The sequence below is a fragment of the Dermacentor silvarum genome, chromosome 7, assembly GCF_013339745.2.
Source record: "Dermacentor silvarum isolate Dsil-2018 chromosome 7, BIME_Dsil_1.4, whole genome shotgun sequence".
NCBI lineage: Eukaryota > Metazoa > Arthropoda > Arachnida > Ixodida > Ixodidae > Dermacentor > Dermacentor silvarum.
Genome location: NC_051160.1, coordinates 94,709,334 through 94,721,395, shown reverse-complemented (window position 1 = coordinate 94,721,395; position 12,062 = coordinate 94,709,334). Strand labels below are relative to the sequence as shown.

At 51.6% G+C, this 12,062-nt stretch overlaps 1 pseudogene; it reads left to right on the top strand.

Annotated features, from left to right (window-relative positions):
• Nucleotides 1-9,889: 9,889 nt before the first annotated feature.
• On the top strand, nucleotides 9,890-11,661 carry LOC125947171 (uncharacterized; annotated as a pseudogene).
• The last annotated feature ends 401 nt before the right edge of the window (nucleotides 11,662-12,062 follow it).

Genomic DNA, 12,062 nt, shown 5'->3' with positions numbered 1-12,062 from the left:
TCAGCGACCGCCGCGACGTCGCGGGCTCTCCGCGACGGGATTCCAACATGTTGATAGCGCTGTCGCTGAGTCGCAGCGATCGGCGCGATGTGGACGGGGCAACGTGTGACGTAACAGCAAGCGCCGTCGAAATAGGCGCTTTCCTGTTTTACCGCGTATTGGAAGCTCGGCGGAGCAATGCCGTGCGCCAGTTTCAATGATGTTTTAACAAGGCGTACCCACCAGCGCCTGTGCCTCAGGAGCTTCATGAACAATTTTAAAGCGAAGCTTTGTACCTCTACCAGCCAAGGGTTCTGTCGTGTCCGTCGTTGTAATCAAAAAACGATCCCGACGAACCGCTAACAATTGCAGGTATAGCAGTATAGCTTACTTGAATTCAGGCATTCAGCGTACAACTAAGCACTCGCTTTCGCAAGAAAAACCACAAAAACAAGCTTCAAAGTGATGAGCCAACATGTTGGATGATATGGGCTGCGGGCAAACAACGGAAACAGGCTCGGCGCGGTCCGTAAGATTAGATTGCAGCTGTTGCAAAGCTTATGCAGCTGCTTGAAAGAGGGTTGGCGTCATTCGAAACACTTCCAGCCTAGTAACTGCTTCGGTTCATTTTCTAGACTACCCCACTATGGCGTAGTCTAGTAGTGTGTATCACACCGATCATAAAGCAGTAGTGAACATTGTTGTGAAGTAAATAATAATAAAGGCCGTGGTTAAAGTTACGTTGTAGTGTGTGAAATATCAAGTGCGCCGCAGTCACCGTGAGGGTGGCGTAAAAAGCTTCGCTTTCCAACCACCTTCACAGGGTGGATTGGCGGGCAATTTTTTTGTTTTCTCCAGCTCACACAATTCGTTTAAAATGAGAAGCTGCACGCTATCCAGGTCAGGAGCAGACGCCGCCATCAACATACGGCACGTACCCACTTGATTGTCACCCTCGTGAACCTCTTTATCGCTACAAATTCTGCCAGGTGCTTGCACACTCAAAGGTCTCTTCTTCTTCTGCAGAAGCAAAATCTCCTCCGGAAGAACAGTTGGGGCTTCGATATATTACCGCAACAACGAAACTAACAGTGCACTAAACGATACCACCCCACCGATGCCACACTATAGCCGCGCGCTCATACTTGCGGTGTTGTACAGCGTTTCACTCGCCGCGGCTGCAGACTAAGCGATCGTAAAGTCTCAGTGGTTTTAAACGTTAAAAAATGGTGTACTCATTCTATTTTCAAAAATAATAGGAAAATATTGATATTTTACTAGTTTCCAAGTTGTATTTATTTAGCGATGCAGGCTTGAATGCTTCGTGAGCAGCGGGCGACCTTCGGCGTCGCTGCGACGGAAATCGCGCAGTCGCAGACGCATGTGAAAGTTGTCAGCGAAAATCGTGGTGTGACGTGCGCGGCAGAACGATTTTTTTTTCGATCGCCTAACGTTGTCTGCTACTCACCGAACGTTTGCGCTTCCAGTCCGTACACAGAGTGTTCTTCGCGGAAGTGCTTGCTGCAAGCACGTTCATATGAGCTTGGTTCCTTACTTATTCGAAGTTTTATCAGCCATGCGTCGCGCAGTTTCTTAGCTTTAGCGCAAAAGTGAAAGCTAACGCCCTATTCCTTCGCGTACGTAGCGCACTCCGGCACGGACCAGTAAAGTACCATGCCGCCGACAACATTGAACGCACTTTCCCAGCCTGCGTAGTCTCTAGGTGTCCGCGCACATGAAGTGCGTGCAAAACGACGCTGTTCCAAGCGAAAAACAGTGGGAAATCGCTGTTCAAAAACGCGTTCCAACCATCCGCTTCCCTTCGTCTGAGCAAGGCGGGATCACGTGATCCAACTTTGCACGCCAAAACGATTGCAGCGCCCGTATCTCCAGTGGTGGGCCTCGCGCCCATTATCCGACAGCAAATTCTTTCGCTCTCGAACGAGAGCCGAAGGCAAAACGAAATTGCTCTTTCAAGCTAGAAAAATGTGGCCAATGGCCGCCATAGACCCATTTCTTTTGTGACTGACGTTATTATTACAGTGCGTCACAGATGGAAGAACGCAGGAAATCAGAAGGCAAATGGTGTACAACTATAATTTAGAACACCTCCTTAACCTATAGTTAGGTGTTTAATGAAGGCCCTACTTAATGCCCAATGGTAGAATGTACAGTAAGAAACCTACACGAGGACACCGGTGGGGACTTCAAACTACTCTTTTTCAGGGACAAAGCAGACATATATATGCGAAGAAGCGACATGAACAGAAGGCAACACTGAAGTGACATGCAAATGACACCACGGTAAATACTATCGAGACAACCAGTTGTTGAACAAGGTAATGAATTGTGCAGCTTAATGGAAGCTCCAGTGGCAGTTTGCACATTTTTTCCCTAATATTGCAATGTCCCATTGGCTCTGGAGGAGTTTTTGTTTTTACCGAGAACAATAAGTTTAACGATGTCCTTACTAATGGTCATCCCCAAAATTTCACTGCTTGGAATGAGAATTTCATAACTGAGTAACGTAAGTCGTGCAGCTTTGTTTCACTGCTATATGGAGATATAACATCTTCGAAATAGCTTTCACCGCTCATTTCCGAACTCAAACTCGTGCAGCGCTGCACGTATACATGCGAACATATTCCTGCTAAAACAAATGAAACATATTGGGTGTAATTTCTAAGGGGATAGATTGGCTGCGGTATACTGCCTTATTCTACCTTGTAGAATAAACACTATTGCACTCCTCGCTCGCACGAACATCTGGCTAGATGGCGAGCACCACTCTCACCTTAAATATAGTTATGAGCCAGTTGTCCGGCGGACAAGAAGACGCTGAAGCTTAGAGCCGACGAGACGAGGAAGAGGTGAAACTGTGGTTCGCGATCTTTGTTGTTGCTGGCCAACATTTAGTCTCCTTGTACATAGTGTAAATAAACTCCCTTTTCTGTAAATCTCCCCGTAACATCTTGGTGGAGGTGCGGGGTACATCACCAGCACATCACGGAACTTCGAAGCGGAAATCTCGTGGGCCCTTCGACCATGCCAACGGAGAGGCCCGCTGCTTCGGCTTCGGCTACCACAGCACCGATTGTCTTGACCCAACTCCGGGACCCTGGCGCCTTCTCGGGCACTGGCGCCCGTTGAAGACTGGCTAATCGAATACGAACGCGCCAGCAAGAGCAACCATTGGGACCCGACTATAATGCTGGCTAACATCATTTATTACCTCAAGGGAACGGCCCGTGTTTGGTTCCGAACACACGAGGAGGAATTGACCAGTTGGGACACTTGCAAGCAAAAACTGCAGGAACTCTTTGGGAAGCCACTTGGCTGCCAGCGAGCCGCCAAGACGGAACTTTCTTGCCGGGCCCAAACATCTACTGAACCGTACGTTGTGTACATTCAAGATGTATTAGCAATCTTTCGGCGGGTCGATGACAAGATGCTCGAAGCGGACAAGGTCAGCCACATTCTTAAAGGCATCGCAGACAACGCCTTTAATTTGCTCGTGTACAAGGACTGCTCGACGGTCGACGACATTATAAGAGAGTGCCGACGCTTTGAAGAGGCAAAGAGCCGTCGTGTCTCACAGCAATTCATTCGGCTCCCTAATACCGCCTCTAGCTCATCGTGTGAAGACGTCCAGCCACCTGGTGCCGAAAACTTGCTGCGTCTTGTGCGGCGCGAGATTGAGGCTGTGTATCCGTCGGTTCCCCCGATACGTTCTTACGACGAGTCCCGCCCGGCAGTATCTCTGATTCAAGCTGTCGTACGCGAAGAGCTGGCGAACGCAGGCATCCGTCCGATCTGTTCTGTAAGTAGCCCTACGGTCGGTAATTTCTTTCGACCTCCACGCCCACAATCGACCTACCTCCGATACCGTGACCCAAACCAGTGGCGCACACATGACGACAAGCCAATATGCTTTAATTACAATGGAGTAGGTCATATTTCCCGCCATTGTCGCTATCGTCAGATTTCGTCTCCTCGTCCCGCGTACGCTTACCGCCCGGAAGACAGCCGGTCCTCGCCTTTTCATGCCCGCAATGACCTGCCGCACTGTGATGTTGCTGCTCCGACTCCACACTACGACCGCCGCTCGCCGTCCCCACAGAACCGGCGTTCTCGCTCACCGATTGCCCGTCGCTCACCGTCGCCATACCCTCGCCGTCCCTCTTCGGAAAATTGACTGGTGCAGCTCTCGGAGGTGATGCTGCATTGACCAACCGACCCGGAAATCCTCTGTTGACCCTGACCACCCGACAAAACCTTTTGGCCATAGAAGTGGACGGCGTGCCTGTTTCGGCGCTCAAAGACACGGGGGCGCAATTATCGGTTATGAGCGCTCGCCTTTCTCGTCGTCTCCGCAAGGTTCTGACGCCCGCGGCGTCGCCTGTCGTTCGTGTAGCCGACGGCGGTACAGCTTGCGTCGTTGGGATGTGCACTGCGCGTGTGAGCTTCGCCAGCCACCAGACCTCAGTTATATTCGCCGTTCTGCAGCAGTGTCCACATGAAGTCATCCTCGGCCACGACTTCCTGAGTACCCATCCTGCCCTCATCGACTGCTCTTCTGGCCTTCTCCAGTTGGAACTTCCTTCTGTACCCGATCTCCCCACCGAGTTGAAATAAAGTTGTTTCTCTCTCTCTCCCCACCGCGTCACAGCCGCGTTTATGTGTCGCCGAGTTTGTTCGCCTTCGACCAGCCGCCGCGATGTATGTCACACTGACCTCAGATTCCGCCATTTGTGACGGCGACTACGTCATCTCTCCTTCCCTAGACGCTCTTTTAACAAGGCAGGTAGCCCTCCCTCACTCTGTTGTGACTGTTTCTGCGAACCGGGCATGTATCCCTATTCTGAACTTTGGACGCACTCCACAGTTTCTTCCCGAGGGTATCACTCTGGGATGCATAGCGCCTTTAGACGCACACGACCCTGTGGCCCTTACTATCGATGCCCCCCTGTCTTCTGGAAGCCCTGACACTAGTACTTCATTTTATGCACATTTTGACGCCATGATTGCCCCCGACCTTTCGGCTGCTCAGTCTGACGACCTTCGTCGCTTGCTAGCCGCTTACAGCGACGTTTTTGATTTTGCTTCGCCCCATCTCAGCCAGACAAAAGTTGTGACTCATCGCATTGACACCGGCAACACCAGTCCCATCCATAGGCGTCCTTACAGAGTGTCTGCGACTGAACGGCGCGTAATTCAAACCGAAGTCGAGAAAATGTTTACAAAGGACATGCATGGAACGATCTACGAGTCCTTGGGCATCCCCTGTGGTGCTTGTCAGAAAAAAAGACAACACCTGGCGGTTCTGCGTCGACTATCGCCACCTAAACAAGATTACCAAAAAGGACGTGTACCCTCTGCCACGAATTGACGACGCCCTCGACTCTTTGCATGGCGCACAGTACTTTTCTTCTATAGACCTTCGGTCCGGCTATTGGCAAATCGCCGTTGACGAAAAAGACAAGGAGAAGACCGCCTTTATAACACCCGATAGGCTCTACCAGTTCAAAGTTATGCCATTTGGCTTGTGCAATGCCCCCGCAACATTCGAAAGAATGATGGACACCCTTCTTCGTGGTTTCAAGTGGTCAACTTACCTGTGCTATCTCGATGACGTAGTCATTTTCTCGCCTACGTTCTCCAGTCATCTAAGTTGACATCTCGAATATTCTGCGCATCCTTCGCAATGCAGGTCTTCAACTTAACTCTGCCAAATGCCGCTTCGGTCGCCGCGAGATCACTGTACTTGGTCGTCTTGTCGATGCTACAGGTATACGGCCTGACCCTGTCAAAGTTAGCGCCGTTGCCAACTTTCCGACACCTCGCTCTACTCAGGACGTCCGTTCCTTTTTCGGCCTGTGTTCTTATTTTCGGCGGTTTGTGAAAGATTTTGCAGCACTAGCACGGCCTCTCACCTGCCTGCTTAAGAAAGACGCGACTTTTTCTTGGGGTCCTGCACAAGCGTCCGCCTTCTCACAGCTGATTGGAATACTGACATCACCACCAGTGTTGGCTCACTTCGACGAATCTGCGCCCACAGAAGTCCGTACCGACGCCAGTGGCCATGGAATCGGCGCAGTTCTAGCCCAACGTCAATACGGTCAGGACTGCGTTATTGCTTATGCCAGTCGCCTTCTTTCCTCGGCTGAGCAAAACTATTCGATCACAGAGCGAGAGTGCCTCGCTCTAGTTTGGCCATCGCCAAGTTTCGGCCTTACCTCTACTGCCGACCCTTCACAGTCATTACTGACCACCATGCTCTATGCTGGCTGTCTTCTCTCAAAGATCCCACTGGTCGCCTTGGTCGTTGGGCACTGCGCCTTCAAGAATACTCGTATACCGTCGTTTACAAGTCTGGCCGCTTGCACCAGGATGCCGACTGCCTCTCCAGATACCCAGTAGATCCACCGGACGCTGCCCTGAGCGACTCCAGCCCGTGTGTTCTTTCGATCTCTCAACTCTTCAACATCGCTTCCGAACAACGCCTTGACGCGTCTCTACGCAAGATCATCGAAAAATTGCACTCCCACGCTCCTGATCCTTCCCTCCGCCTCTTTGTACTCCAAAACGACACGTTATATCGTCGCAGTTTACTCCCTGACGGTCCTGACCTGTTGTTAGTCATCCCGGCTCACCTCCGTTCCACTGTCCTGGCGCAGCTTCACGACGCACCAACGGCGGGCCATCTTGGTGTGTCACGTACATACGACCGCGCACGCCGCCGTTTCTATTGGCCTGGGATGTCCCGCTCAGTGCGCCGTTACGTGGGCTCATGCGACCTTTGTCAGCGCCGAAAAAAGTTGACTCTGCCGCCTGCAGGCCATGTTCAGCCTCTGGACATTCCTTACGAGCCTTTTCACCGTGTCGCCCTCGATTTACTTGGTCCGTTTCCCTTATCCGCCTCTGGGAACAAGTGGGTCGCCGTTGCCACAGATTATGCGACGCGGTTTGCCATTACGCGTGCACTTCCCACTAGCTGTGCCACCGACGGTTGCAGACTTCTTGCTGCATAACGTCATACTCCAGCACGGAGCTCCTCGGCAACTGCTCACTGACCGCGGCAGACAGTTCCTGTCCAGGGTGATCGATGACATTCTAAGATCCTGTGCGACGCAACATAAACTGACTACAGCCTACCATCCACAGACGAATGGCTTGACAAAACGCCTGAACCGCACCCTTACCGACATGTTGGCCATGCATGTGTCTGCCGACCACTACGACTGGGACGTTGCACTACCCTTTGTGACATTCGCGTACAACACTTCAGGCATGAGACCGCTGGTTATTCGCCGTTTTTCCTATTATACGGTCGAAACCCTACATTGCCCATGGATACTCTGGTGCCTTCTTCTGGGTGCCCACCCACTGAATATGCTCAAGAGACTATTGCACGTGCCGACCATGCACGTCAAGTTGCTCGCACTCGATTTTCTGAGTCCGAAATCCACCAACAGTCTCGCTACCACAGCCACCGCAGGACCACCCACTTTGTCCCTGGATTGCTCGTTCTCCTGTGGTCCCCAGCACGACGCGTTGGCTTATCCGAAAAACTGCTCTTCCAGTACACCGGTCCATATCGCGTGTGCCGCCAAGTGACTGATGTCACTTATGAAATCGCTTCCACTGCTGCCTTCGTCATCCTCTGCTCCTCTCCGCAAGGACATTGTACACGTTGTCCGTCTCAAGCCCTATCGTGCCCCGGACACCCCTTAATACCTTGTGTGCTAGTTTTACTTTTTTTCATGTACCCTTCGTTCACCTGCACCGAGTCGGTGCTTTCGCCGCCGGAGGGTAGTGTTATGAGCCAGTTGTCCGGCGGACAAAGAAGACGCTGAAGCTTAGAGCCGACGAGACGAGGAAGAGGTGAAACTGTGGTTCGCCATCTTTGTTGTTGCTGGCCAACATTTAGTCTCCTTGTACATAGTGTAAATAAACCCCCTTTTCTGTAAATCTCCCCGTAACAATATGAGAAGCAATGAATTGCTCCTTTACAGAGACGTAGCCAGAGGTGGGCGGGGGTGGGGGAAGTAACCCCGAGCACGAACCTCCTACCCTCCCCGAAATTTGTTTATACAAGAATGCCACGCCCAGCCCCCATTCCCTCAGTCACCGGTGAAGTGCGTGCTCCCCTATTTCCCCCCCCCCCCCCCGTCCCCGCAATATATTCCTGGCTACACCACTGCTGCTTCGTTGAAGCTCATCTGTGTCGGAATGACAACTCGGTGCCGTTAATGACTAACCACGGGTACGTGCAAAGAAGTACATTATGTTCCGGTGTTTGTCGCACCCTTGGATAGGACTCACCCCCCAAAAACAGCCAATCTTACAAAAAAGCTTACATATATAAGACGCACACGTTATACAAAGATACTAGCGGATTCCTGGGCATATATCTTCGTCGTGCAATGCCGTACTTACTAGATTCTGACGCGCTCAACTCCTAGGCACCACTGATTTGCCAGAAGTCAAGAAACACCAATGAAACCATCTCACATCACTTTCTGTATGCACAAAATGAAATTGTTTTATTCACCTCAAGTGAACGTTGTGTAGTAGAAACCATCAAAACCTCTTTCTTCCGAAGCATTGTCGAAGAGCTCAGCCGATTCGGGCAGCAACGTCATCGGCAAATGTCCCTCATGTTATGATTTGCTGCTTGCGTACGGATCAATATCAGCAGACGGTGCGTTCCGACCAGCTTTCCTGAAGCCGACAGTGATAATTGTTCCCCACCTCACTGACCCACTTGGCCACCTCGGCAAACGATGCACGCCGCAGCCACCCAGTTGCACTGATACAATGGTGACCTTCCGCAATCCTGGACTCCCACAGGAGCTTCAGAACAGCTTCGAAACTCCTGTAGACCAAAATATTCAAGGACTTCTCCTATATTTATTAAGATAAATTTGGTATACAGGGTGTCCCAACTATCATGCAGCAAGATTTTAAAATATGCAAATGCCACGTAGCGGGACAGTACCAAGGCAATGCTGTTGTATCGCTTGACAACGATTTACTGATAAAAGTATTTGCTCATAAAAGTGAGAACGCGCTATTCTAGCCGAAAAATGAAAATTAATGCTCTTCGCCAGAACCAGAAGTCCGTGCAATTGAGCTAGGGTTCCTTCGAAGTAAGAAACACCGAACGTGTATACTACAGTGCAAGCGCAGCAAAACTAGCTGCTACTGGCGAGCGCGTTCAGTCAAGCGTTTTTTGCGGCCTCCGAAGGTGCTAAGGTCACTAACTACAAAATACAACAGCTGCACGTTGCCTCCGCTATGACGTCAATCACGACTGTATATAAAACCGTTTACATAGCTTTCCTTGAAGATCGGATGTGCCACCTAAGAAGACCTTTTCTGTTGCTGAGCCACAACACCGGACACCTCATATGTGCACTCAGTAATGAACCCGAAGCAACAGACATATAAGAATTACCAGTACAGATTGCAAATAAATGTGTCTTCAGCAACACGGTTTGTCGCATTTCTTCAATGGTGTCTGAACGACCATCTGCGCGAGCATCATAACAATGCCCTATATGGGAGAGAGTGTTTTCTAGCTGTGCTGGCGCTGCGGTCGTCGACGGGAGCGGACGTGCTTCACATCGACGCCTGTTACTTTTCCAATCAACGCCGTGTTAATTTACAGTTACCGGGATATAATTGGTACCAAAGTGTGCGCGAAGGTGCGGGGCATCGACCGGCACCAGTTTTGAACAAGCGATACGTGATTTTATCGATTTACGACGACTTTTCTCTGGTGCGGTGCGGACTTTTCGCTAAGCCTAACGTAGGCCCTACCACGAGTACATCCACCGGTCACGACGGGCCCGGCCTCTAGGCCTAATTCGGACGACGATCTTGGACGACCAAGATGTCGTCCGAAATGGAAGTGGTCACGTCGATGGGAGACAACAAGGCGTCAGCGCTGAGCATCGGCAGTTTCTGCGGGCGCACCTGCATCGAAGTTCACAGAGAGGACATTACACCGGAAGAAGCCGAAGGCTGGTCGACCTCCGGCAAGCGCATCAAGCAGATCATGGCCGGCAAGGAAAACGGTGAGTCCACCGCCATTACTCGCCAGTCTAGACCCAAGACCAGGGCCAACTTTGCTAAGAGAGTTGCAGCTTCGGTAACGAAAGCGGCGAGGATACCGATAAATATGCCGAAAGAAGACGCCAACGTAGTCATGAGACCACGCGGCGGTCTCAACGTAGCGAAAACCGAGGCTTCAATTATCATGTCGGTCGTCAGGACGGCGGCACGAGTAACGAAGGAAGAAGCCAAAGCAGACACCATCTGCACGAACGCGCAGCAAAACATCATCGTGGTCAGCACCCCGGACGAGAGGCGCGCCACGCTGTACTCTAAGGTCAAAGCCCTTAACATAGGAAGTAAGACATTCTAAATCAGCGCCTACCGAACGGCGCCGGACGGCACGGTCATGGAAGTCATCCAAGGCATAGCCGTAGACGATGCCCCGGAGGAGATAGCCGAAAACATCGTGAACATGTACAACCTACTAGCGGTGGAGGCGCACAGAAGTGGCAACACAACCACGGTGATAGTACTCTTCGCAGGACAGAAAGTACCGAACTACCTCAAGTACGGCTCGATATTGATCAGGTGCGGGCTTTACCGCAAGCACTTGCCTTTCTCTTGCTTCCTTTTGACGTGTGCAAGCAATGCGGCAAGGTCGGTAATAGAAGCGACGTATGCCCGAATACCAACACCAAAGTGTGCTTCGGCTGTGAAATCGCGAACCCCAGCGAGGGTCACGAAAGCGAATGCAAGCTATGCGGGGGACAACATCCAACGGGTGAGAGGGAATGCAAAAAAAAGTACAAGATGCCGCACGTGGTCAAGAAACGGCAATGGGAACGCAAGATGGAAGCCATGCAGCAACAACCGGACTCTGAAAGCTCTCCGCCGCGACGAGCGCCGCCTGCCGAGAGACCCCGCGGGGAATCAAAGCAGTGCGACAGCAGCCGCAAAAGGGACGACAGCAAAAGAGGCAGGAGCGCCAGTCGCCACAGACCGTCGCATTCGAGGGACAGAGGCGCCTGGGCCGACGCAGTCAAGGCAAACATGGCAGAGAAGAGACAACCACCAGCGCAAAACGCCGCGAAGAAGATCCAAGAAGCGAACGGGGTGGAGAAAGCCTTGAGAGACGAGAACGAGAAGCTAAAGCGGAGAATCGCCGAACAGGACGCAACCATCAAGGAAATCAACGAGAAGCTAACGACATTAACTGTGATGCAGCAACAGCCGCAGCAGCAGCCGACACCCGCACAACAGAGGAAACAAGAAGAGATGACTGAGGACGAACCAGAGGTCGAAGTGGACCCGAGAGCCACGAAAGTGGCAGGACCAGCTCCCAAGAGGAGAGCCATAGAGATCGCCAAAGAACGAAAGATAACGGAGTGAATCGAAAAACAGGGCGAGAGACAGTACCAGCAAGGTAACCAACGAACGCCTCACCTCACTCGACCAAACGGTTCAGCATATGACAACCAACATACAGAGCACGATCCAGAACATATAGCGCAGATGCAAACAGAGCTGCAGGCGCACATACAGGCACAAATGCAAAGTATGGAAGCACAGATCATCGCCAAACTGCAGCAATCATGGACGGGACAGCATGTACTGCAGTAAGTACACCGCCAGTGAGACACCTCTTGGTCTCGCACTGGAACTGCAATGGCTTTACCGGCAAGAGAGCGGTGCTGCAGCAAAACTTGCAGCAGCAAACGAGGGAACCAGACGTAATAATTATACAAGAAACACACAGCGAAGAGATACTGAGCCTCCCGGGCTACCGGTCGCACGACAGCCCGTCGAGCGAAAGGGACACGTTCAAGGGCATGGCAGAGGGGTCTGCACCTTCGTTAGGAAAGGGATCACCTTCATGGAACACGAACTGATCGGCAGAAGCGCCATCGTACACTGCACGGTAGAAGTATTCACGGGCAAAAAGGGGAAGGAGAGCACTTTCCTGGTGAACGTCTAAAGCAATCCGTCTCACGGGCAACAGAAGTTCAAGCCACTACTCCACA